The sequence below is a fragment of the Sminthopsis crassicaudata genome, chromosome 4 (assembly GCF_048593235.1).
Source record: "Sminthopsis crassicaudata isolate SCR6 chromosome 4, ASM4859323v1, whole genome shotgun sequence".
Lineage (NCBI taxonomy): Eukaryota > Metazoa > Chordata > Mammalia > Dasyuromorphia > Dasyuridae > Sminthopsis > Sminthopsis crassicaudata.
Genome location: NC_133620.1, coordinates 367,185,442 through 367,203,472, shown reverse-complemented (window position 1 = coordinate 367,203,472; position 18,031 = coordinate 367,185,442). Strand labels below are relative to the sequence as shown.

The 18,031-nt window shown below is 37.5% G+C and overlaps 1 long non-coding RNA gene across 1 annotated transcript; it reads right to left on the bottom strand.

Moving 5' to 3' along the window:
* Nucleotides 1-2,487: 2,487 nt before the first annotated feature.
* LOC141539335 (uncharacterized) lies at nucleotides 2,488-3,963 on the bottom strand. The gene is made up of 2 exons (XR_012481267.1): nucleotides 3,816-3,963; nucleotides 2,488-2,956 (listed from the first exon to the last, which is right to left on the bottom strand). It is a non-coding gene; the product is annotated as an uncharacterized LOC141539335 (long non-coding RNA).
* Nucleotides 3,964-18,031: the final 14,068 nt, after the last annotated feature.

Below are 18,031 nucleotides of genomic sequence, written 5' to 3'. Positions count from 1 at the left end.
AAAAGAAAAAAACATTAAAATAATGCCACTTCATCCTGGGGACTTATGCTGCAAATTAGGGGGAAATAGATAAATTAGAAATAGAATAATAAAACTAAACTTGATTCTTTGAAAAGATGAATAAAATTGGAAACTTGACTAAAAAGAATAAAATGGAAAATCAAATCAATAAAATAGCAAATGAACCAAATGAAATCACAGCAAAGCCAAAGAAATAAAAAGAATAATCAGAATATATTGTGCCCAGTTATATAATAATAAAACTGAAAGCACAAAAGAAATAGAATACATTAAAAAATATAAAATACCAAACTATCAAAAGACCAGATAGAGATCTTAAATAACACAATCTCAGAAAAGGAAATAGATCTACTTAAAAAGTAGCTACCAAAGGGAGGAAAAATAACTCTTCATTCTGATGCATTCGTAGGAGAATTCTATCAAACTTTTAAAGAACAGCTAGTACCCATACTTCAGCAAATATTCTCAACAACTGAGGGAAGAGTTCTATCAAAATCTTTTATGAGACAAATATAAATATGAGACAAAAATAATACTTAAACCAAGGAAGGACAAATCATGGAAAGAAAACTATAGGTTAATATTTTTAATGAACATTGACTCAAAAAATTTTAAACAACATCCTAGCAAATAGATTATAGTGATTTATCCAAGAAATCATTCATTATGATAATGTGGGATTTATATCAGGGATGCAATGATGGTTTAATATTAGGAAAATAATCAACATAAGTAATCATATTAAAAACCAAAACATTCCAAAGCATATGGTCATCTCAATAGATGCAGACCATGAAGACTGATCTCATCTCATTGCCCTAAAATTTTTCAAAAAAAAAAAAGAAAAAGATAAAAAGATGCCAATAGTGAGCATTTGAGAGGTTGTGGAATGATGGGCACATTAATATATTGGAGTAGAGCAATGCAATAGTACAACCATTTTGGAATGTTATTTGGAATTATGCAAATAAAATGATTAAGTGTTCATACCTTTTGAACTAGAGATTACATCATTGAGCTTATACCCCAAGGAAGCCATCAGTAAGAAAATAGTTCCCATGAACTCCAAAATATTTATAGCATATAGCAAAAATATTCATTTGGTTTTTGTGATGGCTGAGAATTGGGGAATGACTAAACAACTTATGGTAAATAAATAGAATATTACTGTGCTTTAAGAAATTTTGTAGGGACAGCTAGGTGGCTTAGTGGATAGGGCACCAGCCCTGAAGTCAGAAGGATATGAATTCAAATTTTATTTCAGACACTTAATCCGTCCTAACTGTGTGACCCTGGGCAAGTCACTTACCCCCAATTGTCTCAGAAAAAAAAAAATTGTGCATAATGATACAAGAAGCATGGGAAGATTCAGAGTGAAGAAAGCAGAGCAAAGAAAACAACATATACAGCAAATACAATAATAAATATAGAGAGATCAATGACATACCAAAAAATCAAAAGTAAATCTAACAAAATTAAAGATCAAATGGTACTTAAAGAGAAACAAGAAGCTACCCTCACCTCGTTGTTTAAGTGAGAGGTATTCAGGAACTTTGTACATGTTTTTTGACTTATTCAAGTTATTGATCAATTGTACTCATTTTTTTTAATCTGCTAAAAAATTAATGTTTGTCATATTGGACAGTTCTTGAGGAGGGGGAAAGAAGGAGTAGATGGGATACTATGGCATTGTAAAAAACAAAATATCAATATCTTATTGGAAAAAAGGGGGAGCTGCTTTCATTTGGCTTCCTCTAATACTAGGTTCAATACATGCTTCAATAAATTAAATCTTGGTTTTTGAGGTTGTCTAGGCAGACCCACTGTTTAAATGAGGCAATGTGACCACAATTATTCCATTCACCAGCAATACCATAGCTAAGATGGGGAGACTTCCTTGTATGATAACCACATAGTGGAGACTTGAAAAAATTGAGTGTCCTGGAGCTAGAATCTTCACAGCACTGGAAAGAGGAGGGGAGGGGGGAATCAGGGTGTAATGTTGGGTTTTGATGTAAGCCTGTGTCATGTCCTTAGATTGGCTAGTGTATCCTTGCTGCCAGTAGCATGGGATCTAGGGGAGATATGCTGAGTAGCTCAGGATTAGTGAGCCAGTAACCTGCATTTTGGATTTTTTTTTAAACCTTCTTTTGGATTCTGGGTATCCAAATCACGGGAACAGCTGAAATTGCTCTATTTTTGGACCACAATTTCTGTTTTGGAAAGGTTTGGGAGGCCATGGAGCACTGAAGTAAATATCTAGTCCATCATCCTTTTGCTCACATGAGCTGGTTGTAGCAGACCTTACTCTACAGACAAAGGAAGGTACAATAAAGCCCTGACATTGTCTTCTGGTTTGTTAAAAAGCATTAGTGGAGTTATCATTTAAGTCTCACTTAGCAGCCATTACTAAGTTGGCCCAGTTGGGATTTCACATGGTAATGTAGGAAAAGACCACTCTCAAACTTATCCTTCCCATCCAAGTTGGGAGGGGCACATGTTTATTCCAGCTCCTGGTCTCAGCAACAGCCAGTGGTGGTGCAGTCTATTGTCACCTAGTAAACTGCATCCAGGTTCTAGAGAGGGTAGTAGATTAAGGTTTGGCTAGAGCACCCAGAGATGAACAGAAGGATCACAGGAAAGTTATTAGACAAGGTCAGACCTGAATGTTTTTATTTATCCATCCAAACAGCTGTATATACATCCTTACGTAGTCCATCCATCCATCCATCCATCCATCATCCATCCATCCATCCATCCATCCATCCATCATCCATCCATCATCCATCCATCCATCATCCATCCATCCATCTGTTTCAGGCCCATATATGGGAGTGAAATTACAAGCAGATCATGTTAAGGGCATACTCTGGGTTCTATTCTCAGCTCAGCCATTTGTAGCCTCTTCATGTCATCTAGCCTCTCCACACCTCATCTGTAAAATGCAAAAAATTCCTTTTATATTCTGATGAATTCATGATCAGTCGCATTAATTTGCTTATTTCCTGCACTGTTGCAGATCTCAACTCCATAACATCTTCATATCCTGAAGTCTTTGTTTATAGCTTTTCTGTAATTCATATTATGAGCACAATAGGACAGAGTACTGGAGTTGGAGTGAGGAAGAAGTGCATTCAAATCCCAGCTTGAACACCTGCTAGTTATATGATCCTAACTGTGCTTGTTTCCTCATCTATAAAATGAAGGAGTTGGGTTCATTATAAATGGATAAATTACCACATGGTCCTCCTGGCAAGAAGGCAATCTCTTTATACTTCCCTATTTGAATGGCTATCTTAACACCACAATTGCTATTCCAGACTTTTCATCCTTTCTTAAACTTCTGCAAATGTCCCCTGCCCCATCTTAACTACTGAAAAAAATGATGAGACCATTTGCTCAGCGTTCCCTCTTTCTCTCCTCTTCCTCATTTTAAATCTCTCACATCACTGTCTACCACGTCCTCTTTCAGATATTTAGTTTCAGATAAACAGGTGGCCCTTTGACTTGCCAATGAAAACGTCTCTACATTTGTCCTTTATCCCATTGCCTCCTCACTTCTCCAAGCAAATTGCCCCCAATATTCTCCCCACCCTTTCTTATCTTTAATGTCTCCCTATCTATTGGCTCCTTCTCTGCCTTTTACAAACATGATAAAGTGCCCAATGTCCTAAAAAAAAAAAAATCCCAAACCCAACCCTCCTTTGATTTGACTAACCCTGCTGGTTATCTATCTTCTATCTCTGCTTCTTTCTTATAATAATAAAAAAAAAAAATCTATGGGCCTTCCTTACCTTCACTTCCTCTTCACACTCTTCTAAAAGTTTTGCAATCTGGCTTTTCACCTCGTTATTCAACTGAAATTGCTCTCTCCCAAGGCAGGCAGTCATTAAGCATTTTATTACATGCCTACCATGTTGGAGGCATTCTGTAAAGTAGGCACTGGCAACAGAGAAAAAGGCAGAGGCCAGACGGTCAGAATCAAAGGGGGAGGCAATCAAATAACTAAGTACAAGCCAAGCCAGGAAAAACGGGCGAGAACTAACACAGGTTAAGCACTGGAATTAAGAAAGACCAGGGAAGGCTTCCTGTACAAGGGAGGGGGGTGTTAGCTGGGATTGGAAGGAAGCCAGGGAAGTCCCGAGGCAGAGAGGGGAAAGAGTGAACCAGGTATGAGGGAAAGCCAAAGGGAATAGGAGAGGTGGGATGTTGTGTGCTGGTGGGAGCCGAGAGTCCATGAGATAGGGAAGTGATGAGGGGTGAAAAGACTGGGGTGTATTTGTCTTTGTGTGTGTGTGTGTGTGTGTGTGTGTGTGTGTGTGTGTGTGTGTGTGTGGTGTGTGTGTGGGGGCGGGGGTATGTGGGTATATGGCCTGTGTGAGGAGGGTGTGATTATGAAATGAAGAGCTCTGATAACCTAACAGCCCTGATCCTTCTTGTCCCTTTTCTCGCCTTTGACCCTACTGATGGACTCCTTGCCTTTCTTAGTTTTCATCAGATTGTTTGCTCCTCTAACTCTCCTTTTCCTTCAAGGCTTCCTCATCAATCTCTCTGACTGGATTTTAGCTGAGTCACTTCCTCTAACCAAAGTTGTTTCCCAGGGGCCCTCTTCTTTTCTCCCTCTGTACTGATTCACTTGGTGATTTCATCAGCTTCCATGGATTCAATCACCATCTTTATGAAGATGATTCTCAGTCCTGAACTCCAGGCAAAAATCAGTTGTTTTTTGAATATCTTAAATTGGATGTCTCATCAGCCACTCAAATGTGTAATATCCAAAAATGACTTACCTTTCCCAATCTTTTTCCCTTTCTAACTTTGTTATTCCTTTCAAGGAATATCTTTTGTTTTCCCCTGAGGAAATCTGGGTTAAGTGACTTGCCCAGGGTCACACAGCCAGGAAGTGTTAAGTGTCTGAGGCCAGATTTGAACTCAGGTCCACCTGACTGCAGGGCTCTATCCACTGGGTTACCTAGCTGCCTCAGATACTGCTCTCTATAAGATACCCAGGTCACCAATGTCAGTGCCATCTCTGATTCCTCACATACAAACAATCAGCACACTCATAGCAGATCTTGATGTTTCTACCTATCTATAAAATAGTAAATATATTCTCTTATCTCTACTCACATTGCCATTTCCTCTTTTAGAAAGGGCCACCATCACCTTACATCACATCTAGACTTCGATTGCCCCGTTTGACAACTCTAACCCTTCTCTCTCCACTCCAAATCATCCTCCATTCAGCTGCCGAAATGATTTTTATGTATAGATTTGACTGTCACCCTGATCTACTCCCCTAATACTTAAGAAATCCTTGTGACTCTATTCCCTTCAGGATCAAATACAAAACATTCCGCTTGGTATCGGCAGCCCTTCATAACCTGTCCCCTCCTATCTTAACAGTCTTATATTTACTGTCCTCCAAATGCCATGTTCCAACTGTATCAGCCTTCCTGCTCTTCTCACATACCAAACTCCATATTTCCACTCCATATCTTTGTACTAATTAAATCCCCCGTGCCTGGAATGCTTTCTGTCCTCCCCTATGCCTCTTTGCTTCCCTGACTTCCGTCAAGAATTTTATTTTACCCATTCTCTTAGAGCTCTCTACAATTCTCCATCACCTTTCTTCTGAAAGCGTCTTTCATTCACACTGTACATATCATGTATGTACATGTTGTCTCCTTTGGCATGACATTTGCATATTGTTGTTAAAATGTGATCTCAATAGCACCTCATACTTATTAGATTGGCTAAGAAGAAAAAAAAAACCCAAACAAAAAATAATAAATGTTGGAGGGAACATGGGAAAACTGAGACACTAATGCATTGTTGGTGGAGTTGTGAGTTGATCCAAACATTCTGGAGAGCAATCGGGAATTATACATATAACTTTGATCCAGCAGTGTCTCTACTGGGCCTGTAGCCCAAAGAGATCATAAAAAAGGGAAAGGGACCCACGTATGCAAAAATGTTTGTGGCAGCCCCTTTTGTAGTAGCCATAAAATGGAAACCGAGTGGATGCCCATCAATTGGAGAATGGCTGAATAAGTTGTGATGTATGAATGTTATGGAATATTATTGTTCTGTGAGCAATGACCAGCAGGAGGATTTCAGAAAGGCCTGGAGAGACTTGCATGAACTGACGCTGAGTAAAGTAGGTAAAGCCAGAACTCTGTACACAGTTAACAGCGAGATTATATGATGATCAATCATATTAGACTTGGCCCTTCTCAGCAATATAGTGATCCAAGATGATTCCAACAAACTTGTGATGAAAAAATGCCATCTGCTTCCAGACAGAGAGAGAGCTATGGAGACTGAATGCAGATGGAAGCTTACTATTTTCACCTTTTTTTGTTTCTTTGTTTGTTTGTTTGTTTTTTCCCTAGTGGTTTTTTCCTTTTGTTCTGATTTTTCTTTCACAACACTTGAAATGATTGAATGCTTGAAATGATTGTACATATATAACCTATATCAGATTGCTTACTGTCTTGGGGAATGGGGAGGAGGAAAAAAATTGGAACACAAAAATCTTACAAAAATGGATGTTGAATATTATCTTTACATGTAATTGGAAAAACAATAAAATACTATCGAGGAAAAAAAAGTGACTTTAAGAGCAGAGAGAAACTGGTGTTTGCATCTTTCTTAGTATCTTAGTATCATTTAGCCCAGTGCCTGAAACATAAATAAATGCTTATTGACTGACAGATTTGATGATCTCCTTCTCTCTAACTCTTAATTTATAATTCCATAATTCTCCATTGACCAGGGGTTCTTAACCTTTGGTTTACAGATGATTTCAGGGAGTCCATGAATTTTATTATAAGAAAGTTTGGCAAAGAAATCCAGTTGAAATGACTTGCTCAGAATCACACGGCTAATGTCAAGTGTGTGAGGCTAGATTTGAACTCAGGTTCTGCTAACTCTGCTGTGCCACCTACGTGCCCCACGTTAATTTGTTTTTAAAACTGATTGTGATCATTCTTTTTCAATTTAATTGGGTTAAATTTTTTTTGTCTCTTATCTTGTTTTATACATTAAAAAAATTTTTTTGGAGAATGGATCCATAGTTTTACCATACCATCAGAGGGATAATGATAAACAAAAAAAGAATCTAAGCTAAAAATATTGCCAAAACACTTTTGGGTTTTGTTAAAATTTCATTAGTATAGCAGCACATAGGCTGTCCATCTCTTATTTTATCATTGACCCATTTCTTTTTCTAGTCATGTATTTGCCTATGATATCTCTTGCAGTTTATTTTACCACTCTACATTTTTCCCCATGGTCATTTGAGGCATTATGATTATGATTTTAAGAGCTTAGTGTCATTTAACAGCCTTGTGGTATCTCTGGTAGAATTCTGTTATTAAAAAATTAAATATTTCTGCTGTTAAAAAGGAAAGCGCTTCCACAGAAATGATCAAATATGAATTATTTGAAAGTGCTATACAATATTCCAACGCTGAGCTATCCCACTAGTTTTCATTCTGGGCCTATCTAGTCTGTATGGGGGTATAAGTACAAGATATTTCTATCTACCCAATAGATTACAATCTCCTGGACAGCAAAGATTGTTTTTGTCTTCTTATTCTTAGCATTTAACATAATGCCTTGCATATAGTTGGTGCTTATTAAATGCCTGTTGGATTGAGAATGGATCAGAACAACTCTAATTTGACTATCCAAACATCTCATTGTGTTTTTATTGTTTTTCAAAAATATTGCTGTAAATTTCCATTGCCTTCCCCTCTCTCAATAGAACTCTTCCAAATTATACATTTGAACATGAACGAACTATTCTGTCCCTCTTGTATATCATCTTTATGCTGAGAGGTATGCTTCCTTATTAATCTTCTGAAGTAATGATCAGTCACTATATATATCAGAGTTTTGAAGTCTTTGCTGTTTTCTTTTAGATTGTGGACATTTGTGTATAATGTTCTCCAGGTTCATACCAATATATAAAATACTTATCAATTTATTTTTCCTGAATTTGTCTTTTTTTTTTTAAGCAGTATAATAATATTCCATTACATTTTTCTTTGTCCAGCCACTCCCTCAACTTCTGGCTATTCACTTCTTTTTCCCCCCCAGTAGGGGGTTATGTTTTTTTTTTCCCTACTCTGAAGAAGATTGGCATATTTTTGCATATAGGGGAAATTAGTCTTTGTATTTTACTTCTTTAGGTTATGGGTATAATTGGGGCACTGCTAAGTCAAAGGATCTTTAGAACTTAATGGTTTTAAAAACCAATTCTCAGCTCCAAGTGCATGTCTTATTTATCTTCTAACCCTTCTGACTTTTTTTTTTTTTTTTCATTTTTGCCAATGTAATGAGAGATGAAACCTCAGAGTACTTTTGGTTTTAAAATTTCTCTTACTAATAATTTCTTTTGAATTTCTCTTATCAGTAATTTGGACTGCACCTACTTATGTTCAATTGCTTATGTTTCTTATTTTGAAAACTGACTTATTTATTAGGAAATGGTTCTTGTTTTTATATATTTACAGCAATTTCCTATTATCTCTTGGATAGCACTATTTTTCAGTAAATATTTTAAATTTTTTTTTGTTCTTAACACCAAAAAAGCATTTCCTTATACATAGGGGAAAATGCAAAAAAGAGGATTCTACAGGAAACCATGAATCTCTATCTCATATTATAAATTTTTTAAAAGTATATATTACTTTTACTTTTTAAAGCTGTCCTGCTTGAATGTGCTGTCTTCAGAATTTTCTTCGGTTCTCTTCTGTGAATTTAAAAAAAAAAGTTTCAATGGCCTACTATCGCTAATCCTATCTTCCCCTTCATCTCCTACCTCCTACAAATGAAAAGTCTAGAAAAAGACGAAAAAATTCCTTATAACAAATAAGCAAAGTTAAGAAAACAAAACTATATAGCTGTCATGGCCAAAAATGTATGCCTCTTTCCATACCTTTTTCAAAATCACCTCTCTCTCAGAGGTAGGCATCTTACATCCTCATAGGTCCTCTGGAGACAAAATTTAACTGTTCTGCTTATTTTATTCTGCATCAGTTTGTGTCTTACCATTTTCACATGACATAGTAATATTCCATTATATTCATATACAATTATTTTTTGCAGCCATTCCTCAATTGTCTAAGAGGCAAAGGTACCCCTTAGAATCTAACCCATCTCCTCTCTTCCCCCCTTCTCCCCTTTGTTAATCCTTTCTGAATTAGTAAATTCATTTTGCTAGCAACTACTTGTTCCCTTAATATCACCCTTCTTAACCAAAGCCCAGGGCTTTTTCCTGCCTATTTTCCTGTTGAATTTGATAAATTTCTACATCACACTATATTCACGTGTGTGTTCAACACTTCTTTGTCCATTTTAGATGAAGTACATTTGATGTCCAACTCCCTCTCACCCCTTTCTCCATATTTATATGTCTCTTCTCACACACGTATGAGAATTAGTAGGTTTTATTCTCTTCTCCCTTCTTTGTACATTCAAATCTGTAAAACATCACAACTGATCCTCAGATTGTGTTTTTCTTATTTAATTCCCTCAGTACTCTTTGAAGACATTAAGGTTTTGAAGGGACACATTTCCTCTCTATTTTTTAATAGATTAATAATTAATAAATAATTGCACTGTATCATTGTATGGCTTCTTCCAATTGCTTCAGTAAATTTATTTTGTTAGGTTTCTATAGACTCCTGTGTTTATATTTTCAAATTTTTTTCTCAGCTGTTAGGATTACTAAGTGAGAACTCGGGTTGTCTGGATAGTGACGAGGTGAGACACGGTCCTGATTCCAGTGGAAAAGCTTCCGATCTAGATCTCAGTCTCTCTGACCCAGAACCGTGAGTAACGAGGAAACTTTGTTAAAGATTAAGTGAGCGTGCTAATAGATAAATAAGGAACTTAACTTGTTAAGGGCTAAACCAGGAATCTCTTATAGCTGAAATGGGGCAGATGTTAGCTATATTCAATCCCTGGACCTCAGCCGACTCAACCCCAGCCCCAGAAGCAACCTCAGCTCCACCCCCATTCAGGAGTGGTACTATAGAGAGTATAATCAAGATAATTGAGGAGCAGAGTTTACTTGTAACCTGGGTACAGATTGCTAAACTCTTGGCTGCATTAAGACGCACATCCCCTTGGTTCTTAGAGGAAGAAAAGATAGATGTAGATAAATGGAAGCTAGTGGGATATGAAATGAAAGAATTTCAAGCAAAAAATGGGCCTCGTTCAATTTCTGCAGAAGTATTTTATATCTACAAGATAGTTCAATTAGCCTTAAACTATCAAGCAAGTTGTAGAAGGAAAAGTTCTAAAAATGAACAGAGGAGGAAGTGTGAGGAAAAAAGGAAAGATCAAGATCTTTCCCTAGAGCAAGAGGATTTAAATGAGGAATTATGGTATGATTCTCTTGAAGAAGCTTCAACCCTGCCTAGAGAACAGATTATTGACAGGCCCACATCAACCCCACCTTCAGAGATGGAGGAAGAAAGAGGGGAAGAGGCAGAAACACAAACAGAATTGCCTGTGAAGCAGCCTAAGCCTATGACAAGATTAGAAAAAGCATTGGTTAAAGCTAAGAGAGAAGGACAGGATATAAGTGATTTTATACATGCATATCCTGTGATTGAAGAGATTGACTCTGTAGGTAAAAAAAGGAGAAAATATGCACCTTTAGATTTGAATAAAATTAAGGATTTGAAAAAAGGTTGTACCCTTTATGGGGCTACATCAGCTTATGTCAAAATGTTACTAGATGGTTTGTCTTATGAAGTCCTAACCCCGAATGATTGGAAATCCATAGCAAGGACATGTCTGGAACCTGGAGAAAATTTATTATGGCTTGCAGAATTTCATGAATTATGTAAAATTCAAGTCAGATGCAATTTGGAAATAGGAGTTAACACACAATTCACTTTTGAGCACTTAGCTGGTGAAGGTCAGTATGGAGAGAATTCAGAACAGACTGATTATACCATGACAATATATGAACAAATTGCTAAGGCTGCAATAAAAGCTTGGGGTGTCCTTCCTGGACAGAAAGATCGTGGAGAGGCTTTCACTAAAATACAGCAAGGTCCCAATGAACCTTTTGCAGATTTTGTGGGACGTTTGCAAACTGCTGTCAAAAGAACTATTGGAGAAAATTCAGCTACAGAAATAATGACCAGACATCTGGCTAAGGAAAATGCCAATGAGATTTGCAAAAGAATTATATGGGGATTAGACAAAGATGCTCCTTTAGAGGAGATCATAAGACGCTGTGCTACAGTGGGAACAAATGCTTTTTACACCCGGACAATGATGAACGTGGAAAGACAGGGTCCCTCCTGGCAAGGGACTTCTAGAGAAACTCGGCGATGTTTTCAATGTGGAAAAATTGGGCATCTAAGAGCTCAGTGTAGATATGGAGATACAGTGAGAAGACAGGGTGAGAGAAGACCTAAAACTCCATGTCCAAAATGCAACAGAGGACTCCATTGGGCATCAGAGTGTAGAATAATTCAGGGAAATGGGATGAGGGGCCCAGGTCCAGGGCCCCAGGCAAAAAAGACTTGGGGCATGATGGCAGCTGATGTTATACCCAAAGAATCTTTAGAAGGCCAGGACTCTGATTTAATCAACCAGCAGAAAAGCAATCACATGGCAGAAAGGGATTACCCAATCAGTCAGCCAAAAGGCAATCAGATTGCAAAAATGGATTACACTTGGGGAGAATACAGGCCTTTTAAACCAACAGGGCTGTGTCCAGTGCAAACAATTCCAATGTAATTGCCAGATGATGAGAAGAGATTTAGAAAGTGGTAAATAGAAGGAAATTAGATAGGTTAACTGCCTGGGAGAGAGGGTTTGCTTGTATTTCTTCAGCAGGAGAAGGAATCAGATGGGTGCCAACGAGTCATATTCGCCTTGTCCATCAGAGAGAGACAGAAAAAGAGAAAGACCTCAAAATAAAGGAGAAGATCTAAGAAACATCTGACACTGAAAGAGCATGGATAATAAGAAGACTGTTAAAGAACTTTAAAACCAGCAGGAATCATTGGACTTCCTCACACAAGATGAGACTAATGGACAATGGACTTATGGACATTTATAAATTTTCAATTTATGATTATGTTATATACTTCTAGCATGTGTTATGTTACTATGTTACTATATGCTTATGTAATTTATGTAATTATCTGTAATACTTCCCATATTGATGGATTTATGTTTCAAGGTTATTTATGTAATTATCTGTAATACTTCCCATATTGATGGATTTATGTTTCAAGGTCATGACTGTCCTATGTTCTAAATCAAAAGAAAGGGGGAGATGTTAGGATTACTAAGTGAGAACTCGGGTTGTCTGGATAGTGACAAGGTGAGAATTCAGGTTGGACAATTACAAGGTGAGAACTCAGGTTGACTTGATGGAAGGAGCAGGCTCATTGGCTGAGGTGGTTCTTCCCAGAAGCCCTTGCATTATCCCACGCCCATTCTCTGGGAGAATAAAAGAGAGGACTCCCAGAGATAAAAAGAAGACTCTGAATTGCATCAGGCTTGACGGGGCTCTCTGCAGGAAGGGAAGTCACTTCTTTGGACAAGAGTTAACAGCAACTGCCTGGAGACAACGGTTCGTTACAGGAAGAAGAATCTGTCTGAGAGATTTGAGTAGACACAGCAGATCTCTTCCCAGAGAGCGATCCAGCAGCTTCTGGAGACGACAGCTCGTTACACTCAGCCCTTGTCTTTTCATCAGAAATATTTCCATTAAAGGTTCATCATTTTCTCCCTGTAGGATTATACTCTGATTGCTTTGTAGGATAAGTCATACTCGGTTGTAAGGCAGAGTCTTTGCCTTTTGGAACATAGCATTCCAAAATTTCTTGTTTATAGTAGAAACCGCCGGATCTTGTGTGATCTTGACTCTGGTTCTTTGGTTCCTGAACTGTTTCTTTCTGGATCCATGCAGTATTTTTTCTTGGACAAGGGAGCTCTAAATATTGGCTATATCATTCCTGAGATTTTTTTTTTTCCCTCCAGAATGTAATTAGTAGTAAATTCTATCTTTACTCTGCACCCTGATTCTAATAGAGCTGGAAAGTTTTCATTTGTGACTTTTAAAAATAATGTATCCAGGCTTTATTTTAATTCATGGCTTTTAAGGAGCCCAATTTAAAAATTAAATCTTGACCTATTTTCCAAGTTAGTTCCTTTTGATATCCAATATATTACTTTTCCTTCCAATTTTCAATCGTTCCAATATTTTTAATATTTCTTGTCTCATGGAATCACAGATTTCTGTTTTGTCTAGTTTTGGGGGGATTCCTTTAGGTAAAATTTCTTACACTCTCTTTGATTCGTTAAATCAATTTTTTTAAACCTCTCGCTTTATTTCTTCTAGGTATTCATGTAGTTCTGGAAAATTGAGTCTGCTCATATTATTATTCCCTTCTTAGAGATCTTTAGATCTACATTTTTAAAATTATTATTATTTATAGGGACTGGCACACTCATCTCTCTAGTAATAGTATCTAAATTGAGTTTTTGTCCTAGTTCCAGTAGATAAGATTGTTAGGCCTTCTTGGTCTCACCATGGATCACCTGGGTTCCTGTACTAATCTTCTCTTCCCAGAATACATTATGATCAAATCATCTCTTATTCTTAACTATGCTAATTAACTAGGAAAATTAACTAGTTTCTAGTTAATTTTTCCTATTTTTTTTTAAATGATGTGACATTTTAGGTTTAAATCACGTATCTGTTTAGAGCTTATTGTAGCATATGTTAAGCTTCAAAAAGATAACAGATGCAGCTAGTGGTTCAGTGGCTACAGTATTGGGTCTGAAATCAGGAAAAACCTTTCAAATGAAGCATCAGATATTTCCTAACTATGTGACCATGCGCTTAACCTCTGATTGACTGACAGAAAGGATCCGATGGAGAAGAAAATGGCAAATCACTCCAGTATTGTTGCCAAGAAAACCCCAAATGGGGTCACGAAGGGTAGGACATTACTGAAAAACATGGTATATCTTACATGTTTAGAACTAATTTCTGCTGGATTGTTTTCTAGTTTTCCCAACATTTTTTGTCAATTACTAGTTGTCAGTATCCTTGGGGTTATGGGGCACTCGGCTAATATATTCAATCTGGTTCTAACCTATTGTTACATTGATCACATTTTCTTATTTTAAACTGGTACCAAATAATTTTGAATAAATATACTATTTTAGAGTAGTTTGCATTCTGCTAATGCCATGCCCACTCACTTTCATTTTTCATTGTCTCTTGAGATTCTTGTCTTTCTCTAGATTAATTTGTTTAGTTCTATAAAGTAATCCTTTGGTAATTAAATCAGTACTAAGTCTATAAATTAATTTAGTATTTTCACCGGGCTTAGGATGACCCATTCTTTTATTTCTGTAAAGTGTATTTTGTAGTTGTCCTTAGAGAAGTCCTGAGTGGGTGCTTAGTTTTTCCAGTAAGAATGATTTTTTAAAATGAATCTTCCCTTAATATTTTATTAGGATATTGAAAGGATAAAATAACAGATGTATGGTTACACGTGGTGGGGCTGGGAGGAGGAAAAAGACAAAGGGAACATAATATTGCAAACTCAAGTACTGAGAATCTGCCTGTCTGCTCCTCTATTAAGCTTTAGTATTGTAAGACTTTTGGGATACCCTGTATATAGGAATGGCAAAGATCCTAGTAGGGTTTTCCCAACTCCGAGATTCTAAATAAGGAAAGCACAAAATCCTGGCATCCATCTGACATGCAGGACCTCAAATGACCTTATCTCCAAGCTAGTCACACTTTTTCTCCCTTGGCTATTAGTAACATAGTGTGGACCACAACTTCAGAATTTAGGATAGCATAAAGATCAACAAGGAGGGAATATAGAGCCAAGGTGGCTTGAAAAGGGAATAAGAGAAGAGTTGGATTAAGCGTGAGGCTAACTTGGCTGCTAAAAAAAGAGATTCTAACAATTATGGATAAATGTCAGATGAAGGCAGCAAAACACAGCTACCGGAGAGGTGAAAGGCCCCTCAGAATTCCATGGAGGTCTTTTTTTTGTTTGTTTTAAATAACAGAAGGCAGGGTCGTGAAAAACAATCCTCTCTGGGATATGTGCGCTAGGCTCCAGGAGCTCAGCCAAGAACTGCGAACCTGAGCTGCTTGTTTCCAAAGGGGTAGAGGAGCCAAGTAAAGCTGACAACAGTCTAAACCAGTCATTCCTGAAACTCCAGGGAAAGACCCACCCATTTGGGACAATCCACAGTGGTCCCCTCCCCCTGCCCCTCCCCTCTTTCCCCCAGCATTAAGCAACTGTGTCCAGCTGGGTCAAAAGCTGCTTGAAGCTAGGAAGGAGAAAGCTTCCCCCACAGGAGGGATAGCCCGAAGGGTGAACCTTTGCCCTGCTACATAGAAGGGGGAGGGCAGGTGTCCAATGTGGACTCTTTCAGTGAGCCAGGCTGTAACCTCAAAATTCATTAAGAGTCATTCATAGAGTTTCCTTAGCTTCTTGGGAGCCTCTTAGTACCAGTCATAAGTCTCTGACCAGTGAGTTCATCATCTACTTTGAACATCCAATTTTCAAGGCTCAATTTACTTCACTGAGTGTTAAGTGCCTACTTTTGTAAAGTCAGTTATGAGATTAAAGAAGGGAATCCAGTGAAAAGGAGTCTCTACTCTCAGGGAGCTAACTTTCCATTAATGGATATATTTGCAGATAACAAAATCCAAGGTGATTTGAGAAGGAAGAGAGCACAAAAGGAATCACTGATTCAACCAAAGCCACTCCCAAAAAATTGGGAATACTTTTTTTATTCCCCAAATCAACATTAACTTGAGAAAGTTATAGACACTGGAGTATAGAGCCACACGTACACACACACAGTTTTTCTCTCTGTCCTTTGTTTTGACTTATTTGGAAAATGTTTTTAACAAATGGGTTGCTCAGGAAGTAGCAGAATAGGACACCTGGGCTGGTTATTTTATCAAGGGAATTTCCTTGTACACCCTATAATGTATAAAGTTGTTCCCCTTTTGGTTCTCCATTCGTAACCCAAAGCATTTCTGTGCTATCTCAAACTCACACTAAAACCATCTTCCCAGGTCTGACTTGAAACTTCCTAAAGCTAAGAGAAACAACGGCACTGCGATTGGCTTTCACAATAACCACAAAATCGGGCAACTTCATGATTCTTTAAATTTATTTTAAACTATGAGGAACGGAGGTCCTATATTTCAAAAGCGGTGGATAACTTGTGAATCTGGCTGATGAGGCTCTCTCTATGCTGTTTTATTCCTGTTTCCATGACTAGCTACTTCCTATTCTGATCGACCTTACTTTCTTTTGAGTTGAGGATTAGGGAAAGGATCTTATCCCTCAAATCCAACAGTTCAGAAGATATCAAGTATGTCTGGGTAGAGGGTGGGGACAATTTAAAAAATTTTGACTCATCATGTGTCAACAACCACAAAACAAACTGTCCAAAGCTACTGGGTCAAAAGAAATGAGAAAATGGTTGGCACATAACTACCACAAAGCGTTTCTAAAGAGATGAGTAAGCAGCTACCCAAGAAAAGTTTTTCTATAATCCCTTGTAGGAGTATTATAAAAATATGCAAATATATACAGGTTATTTGCTTAGATTCAATGTTTCACCAAAAAAGGCAAATCAGCTACCTTAACTGAACTTTCTCCCCCTCCCCCCCATGGAAAGCAGGAAAAAGGACCTTAGACCATCTTACAATGTTTTCTCTTTAATTGCTTCTAGGGAGCTCAATATGGAATACTTACCACTGGAAACTCTCAATACAACTTTCTTAAAAGAAGGCTGGATACAAGAAGTGGATCTCTCTGCTTCAGAGAACAGAGGAGAATATTAAGTCTCCTTGTTATGTCCAACTCTTCATAATGCTATTTGGGATTTTCTTGGCAAAGGTACTGGGGTGGTTTGCCATTTCCTTCTCAGGCTCATTTTATAAATGGTCAAGTGACTTGTTCAGGGCTACCCAGTAAATATCTGGGCCAAATATGAACACAGGAAGTCTTCAGTGGAGCACTGAAGTGCTTCAGTTGCAGCACTCTATCCACTACAAGACCTATTATACCTCTAACATGGACCATATAAACAGGACCAACTCTGGGCTCCTATAAAAGGTGTTTTGAATGGATTTGTCCCTCAAGAATTACTTTCCTTCTAATCCTGTCCCAAAAGTCTACATTAATTATTATTCTCTACTTGCCTTTCAAAGTTTCCCGAATACTTGCAAATGACAGGGTTGACATTTGGCACCATTTGGACCAGGCCAGTGGAAGACAAAACCAAATAAAGTTCAACTTTCACTTCAGGAATCATTAAGAGTACAGGATTAAGCAATTTATCTCAAAACTACTGAGTCTTCATGAGTTTTTGTGACTATGTTCCTCAAAAGTTCAGATTATAAGAAAACTGAATTGCTTTGAAGTCCAACATACTCTTCTCCCCAAAAGGAAGGTTACTATTCATCTACTCTGTAGGCTTTTTGTTTGTCCCTATTTACTTACAAGTTATCTGCCCCATTATACATATACATACATACATATATATATAGATAGTGAGTTCCCTGAAGGTAGGACCTGTTTTTGCCTTTCTAGGTACTTAAGGGCTTAGCATACAATTTTTAAGACATACAGATTTATTAATATATATATATTTTTTTTTCTTTCTTGGGATATTAAGTGAGAGTCACATAGCTAGGAAGTGTTAAGTGTCTGAGGATAGAAGTCAGGAAGACCTGGTGCTCTATTCACTGGGTCAACTACCTGCCCGAACAATATTTTTCTACAAATGACTTTCATTGCATTGGAAGATTCTCTGTGATTTCTTTGATGTGTTGTTTTAATACCTTTGTTTGAACATGACAGGATTTAAATGTGTGGGATATGAACAAAAATTTGTAGACTGATGCATGAAAAGGAACAGGAATGGAACAGACTTCATATGAATGAGTCACAAACAAATTTCCATAGAT